This window comes from Triticum aestivum, chromosome 2D (assembly GCF_018294505.1).
Source record: "Triticum aestivum cultivar Chinese Spring chromosome 2D, IWGSC CS RefSeq v2.1, whole genome shotgun sequence".
Classification (NCBI taxonomy): Eukaryota; Viridiplantae; Streptophyta; class Magnoliopsida; order Poales; family Poaceae; genus Triticum; species Triticum aestivum.
This window is the reverse complement of record NC_057799.1, coordinates 448,246,737-448,252,736: the sequence shown is the minus strand read 5'-3', so window position 1 is coordinate 448,252,736 and position 6,000 is coordinate 448,246,737.

The following is a 6,000-nucleotide window of genomic DNA, read 5'->3' as shown; positions in this document are numbered from 1 at the left end:
TGTTGCCTTGCTTGAGATTGCGGAACTCCTCACGCTTGCTCTCAACAACACTGTGGAATGTGGTGCACTTTGAAGTCCCGACAGAAGTCAGTCCAAGTGATCACACGACCTCCTCTGGAATCTTTGTATTGTTGATACCAATCAGCAGCTTGGTCCTTGAGCTGAAAAGAAGTGAACTTGACATAGTCCTCAGGCCTGACATTGCTACATTCAAAATGCTTGTTGATGTCCACGAGCCAATCATCGGCATCCGTGGCCTCGGCACAGTAGCTGAAAGACTTGGGCTGATTTGCGAGAAGCTGGTTGAGGGTAGCGAAGTGAGGCTGATTGTTGCCTTGACCTTGATTTCCTTGATTGCCTTGCCCTTGGGTGCGTTCTTGCAAGAGTTGCAGAATCATCTGAGCATTGGCGTTGGTGGCTGCCATGATAGCTTGCCATGCCTCCGGAGGCGGAGGTGGTGGCGGAGGGTTCGCCTGACTCCCATCATTGCGTTCCGGATTCTGACGCGTTGGCGGAGCCATCCTGAAGAGGCTGACATCCGTTAGCATCTTGATAGACAAAAAGACAAGTAGAATCAACGGATAGAAATTGCAACATATAGTCTTCACAATAAACATTCGAACGAGGATGAACGAATGAATTCCATAGTAAATCATCACACTTCCGTTTAGTTGAGAAGCCACTTAGAAAAAAATATGGAATCAACATTTGGCTTCGAAGCAACTCGAATACCACAATTCAAAACAAAACAAAGTATTGGCTTGCAGAATAAGCCGGAACAAACATATGATAGAGATTTCGTCCGAAGTTTTCGTGGTGGGGCCCACACGGGCTCGATCGTACAGCATCATCATGTACAAGGTTGTGCACATGACATACGAAGCGTCCCCGAGTCGGCATAGCCAAGGACTCTTTAAGACACTATGAGACCACTGTAAAACCAACCGTGGAAAGGCGGACCACTAGACGTCGAACCCCAATCTCATATCATGCGTCTCTCGGAAAGATATCCTAAGAGCTACTTGAATTCCCACTTATAAACTCCCGAAACTTTCTGGTTATGCAATCTGGTGTTGGGGATACAGGGGACACAAAATATATCACCCAAACTAGCAATCCCTAGATCCAGCTGTATCCATCCGTCAACACATAACCAAGAAACCTTCGGAAATCGAGTACCTCAACCTTCGAAAAGCATCCGTTATACGAGTTATGGCAATACTCCCGAACTCCCGCCCCAGTACTGGGTGGCGTCGAGGTGATCTCACCAACAACTGCATAAAAGAGATTTCGATGTCGGCGAAACTCAGGTATTCCAGAACTGCAACGATAAAATTGTGACGACAACACCTCGGAGCTCAACTCCCCGGGACACTGCCACAACCCCTAAATGTCAGGAGGCACCAAGAACAATGTTCTCATCACAAAACCATCGGAACGATTCTAAGATACCCGCGTGATCCTAAATTTTTTTTAGTGAAATTTGAGGAGAGAAGAGTCAAAACTTCTACGTCAGGAGACCTCACCAGAGCGACGAAGAGACTGAGGAGTAAAAAGAATCCTACTCTCCGATATATATATAATCCTAAGACTCAAAACATTTTAGTTCTAAACTCAACAACGCCAGCGATTCGATCAAGCAGGGGGCTCCTAAGTCGGGGATGGCTCTGATTACCAACTTGTAACGCCCACGATGCGGCTATATTTCCCACGTGTCGAGGCACGACTTAGAGGCATAACCGCATTGTGGTTTTGTCGCAAGAAGGGTCATCTTCACACAATCCCATGTAATGAACAAGAATGGGATAACGAGAGTTGGCTTACAATCGCCACTTCACACAATACATAAATATAATCCATACATCATCCAAAATACACACATAGACCGACTACGGTCAAAATCCAAATGAAAATAAGATAACCCCAAATGCTAGATCCCCGATCGTCCCAACTGGGATCCACTACTGATCATCAAGAAAAGACACATAGTAACGACCACGTTCCTCATCGAACTCCCACTTGAGGTCGATCTCATCAACTGCACTGGCATCGTCGGCACCTGCAACTGTTTTGGTAGAATCTGTGAGTCACGAGGACTCAGCAATCTCACACCCGCGAGATCAAGACTATTTAAGCTTATAGGAAAGGATTGTGTAATGAGGTGGAGCTGCAGCAGGCACTAAGCATATATGGTGGCTAACATACGCAAAAGAGAGCGAGAAGAGAAGCAACGGAACGGTCGTCATCTAGTAATGACCAAGAAGTGATCCTGAACTCCTACTTACGTCATTCATAACTCAAACCGTGTTCACTTCCCGGACTCCGCCGAGAAGAGACCATCACGGCTACACACACGGTTGATGTATTTTAATTAAGTCAAGTGACAAGTTCTCTACAACCGGACATTAACAAATTCCCATCTGCCTCATAACCGCCGGCACGGCTTTCGAAAGATATTACACTGCAGGGGTGTCCCAACTTAGCCCATCATAAGCTCTCACGGTCAACGAAGGATAAACCTTCTCCCGGAAAGACCCGATCAGTCTCAGAATCCCGGTTTACAAGACATTTCGACAATGGTAAAACAAGACCAGCAAAGCCGCCCGATGTGCCGACAAATCCCGATAGGAGCTGCACATATCTCGTTCTCAGGGCAACACCGGATGAGACATCCTACGAGTAAAACCAGACCTCGAGTTTCCACAAGGGGCCCCGCAGTCTACTCAGTTCGTACCAACACTCGAAGGAGCACTGGCCCGGGGGGGTTAAAATAAAGATGACCCTCGGGCTCGCGAAAACCCGGGGGAAAAGGCTTAGGTGGCAAATGGTAAAACCAAGGTTGGGCCTTGCTGGAGGAGTTTTATTCAAGGCGAACTGTCAAGGGGGTCCCATAAATCACCCAACCGTGTAAGGAACGCAAACTCAAGGAACATAATACCGGTATGACGGAAACTAGGGCGGCAAGAGTGGAACAAAACACCAGGCATAAGGCCGAGCCTTCCACCCTTTACCAAATATATATATGCATTAATTAAATAAGAGATATTGTGATATTCCAAAATATCCATGTTCCAACATGGAACAAACTTCAACTTCACCTGCAACTAGCAACGCTATAAGAAGGGCTGAGCAAAAGCGGTAACTTAGCCAAACAACGGTTTGCTAGGAAAAGGATGGTTAGAGGCTTGACATGGCAATATGGGAGGCATGATATAGCAAGTGGTAGGTAGCGCAACATGGCAATAGAGCGAACAACTAGCAAAGCAAAGATAGAAGTGATTTCGAGGGTATGGTCATCTTGCCTGCAAGGTTCTCAGAGTTGTCGAAAGCTTGATCCTCGTAAGCGTACTCAACAGGTTCCTCGTTCATGAACTCGTCTCCCGGCTCTACCCAAACAAGAACACAAGCAAACGGAACCACAATCAACCACGAGAAATGCACAAGCAACATGATGCAAAACATGAATGATATGCAAGATATGATATGCGATGCATATGCGTGCTCCGGAAGGAAAAAGATGAACAAGGTAGTAACTTGGCAAACCAAGCATGCCACTGGAAAGATGAGATGATTTCGGTCGAAATCGATATAAAGATCACCGGAAACGGATGCACGGTTTGCAAATGGCAAGCAAAACAAGAATGACACGAATCTGGGATTAACAGCATGATAGCACTTAGAATGCAACAAGTAACAATGCTATAGCACTCCAACATCGCAACAAAGTATATCGCAGTAATCTACAGGAGATGCTTGACAAAAGATGAACACTGAGCTACGGCTAGATCACAACATAACAAGCTCAAACAAGCATGGCAAAAGTGCAAAAGAAATCAGGTTCACAGACTTGGTGAAATTACTGGACATGGCTGAAACAGCATCAGGTAGCAATATTCAGAGCACGGAAACAACATGCTACAGGAACTTAACATGGCAAAACAAGGCATCGCAGTATTCTAATAAATTCATATGACAAAAGTCCCTTAGTGACCATGAGCCAAAAAGGACAAGAAGATATGATGGCAACCATGTAAACATAGCAAGTTTCGTTAACAGGTTTCAGACTTAGCAGAAAACAGAGCATGGCAGAAACAATAATATGAAGGCATCTTGGTGAGCTTGATGCACTCACCACAAAGCAATGCATGACAAAAAAAGAATACCTACAGCAAGATGGCATGTTTATGAAGCTATCCATGGCAAGAGCAAATATATAGCATGGATGGATCAACTACAACAAGCTTGACAAAATTGAATAACACGTAAACAATCTGCCAGAAATATTTTATAGCAAAATTAGAGCAAGATTAGTCATGCTATGGCACTCTATAATTGCAAACAAGGGCAGGAATGGATCAATTACAATAATATCTACACAACATCCTTACTGAACATCTCTAAAATATGCATGGATCTCTCTGTAGAATCAAGTTTACATGACAACAAAATAACAGCAGACAAAGACTTAGAGAAATTACTAAGTCCCTGAAATCAGAAACATCACGAGGCCTAGTTTGCATGCCTGTGCTAGTCACCATAGAGATCACAAAAATACATGGCATACACCTCTGTAAAGATGGCATGGCATACAACAAAACACATGTAGAGCTCATGCCCAAAAGATGCACAGATTAAAAAATACAAAAAAAACAAATCCTCAAGTTCTGCTAAGTAACAACAGATAACAGCAACTAGCACTCTTGCTCCGGAGATTTGGGCATCAAGATGGACTCAAATGAACATGGTGCAATAGAACAAAATGAATAGGATCACGAGACAAACATTTTGATATATTACACGCACGAAACGGAGCTATATGCAGAGAGTTATGATGCGATGAACCTGTCCACATGCTGTAAAAATATAATGACTTGGTGATTTTTGGGGAGAAGAGAAAAGTCAACCGTGGGCTCTTTCCCAGATCGGATCGGGATCAAGGAGGCCGAACTCGCCGGAGCTGCGGGGAGACGGCGGCCGGCGATGTGGAGAGGAGGAGGCGCCGGACGGGGAGGGGCGCCGGGCGCGCGGGGCGGCGTCCGCGGCGGCAGGGCGCGACGGCGAGGCGACGGGGCGAGGCGCGAGGCGGCGGCGAGTGCGGCGGCGCCGGCGGAGAGGAAGGCGGCGGCGCGTGGAGGCGGAGGCGCAAGGAGGCGGGGCGCGCGCGGGCTGGAGGAGCGGGCTCGGGGAGCCGGCGGCGCGGAGGAGAGAGAGAGCGCCGGCGGAGGCTGACGTGGCGCCCTCTGATTGGACGGGCGCGGCGACGGATTTCGTCCGGACGGACCGGACACGCCCGGCGGCGGATTTCGTCCGGCCGGACCGGACACGTCCGGCGGCAGAGAGGGAGCAGGGCTAGGGTTGATCTGCGCGAGAATTTCGGGAGAGACACATATTTATAGGTAGAGGGAGCTAGGAGGCTCCAAATGGAGTGCGGTTTTCGCCCACACGATCGTGATCGAACGACCTAGAGCATGGAAGTGAGTTTGCTGGGTTTTGGGCTGTTTAGAGAGGGGTTTTTGCTGCACACACAAACGGACTTTGCGGTTGCCCGGTTAACCGTTGGAGTACCAAACGACCTCCAAATGGAACGAAACTTGACCGGTGGTCTCCCGGTGGTATACCAAGGCCACTCGACAAGACTCGGTATATTCCGAGAACGTTCAACACCCGCTCACGAAAAGAAAACAAGAGGGGTGCGCCGGAGGAGATGGGAGTGCCGGATTGCAAAACGGACAACGGGGAAAATGCTCGGATGCAAGAGACGAACACGTATGCAAATGCAATGCACATGATGACATGATATGAGAAGCATGACATGAACAAAATGCAAAACAAAAAAAAACAAAACCCGACCACGAAGGGAATATCATAACACATAGCCGAAAATGGCAAGAGTTGGAGTTACAAATATGGCAAGTTACATCTGGGGTGTTACAATGCACAACCCCGATGAAAAGCCAAGCAATTGTTTCATACTTTTGATGTTCTCAAACTTTTTCAATC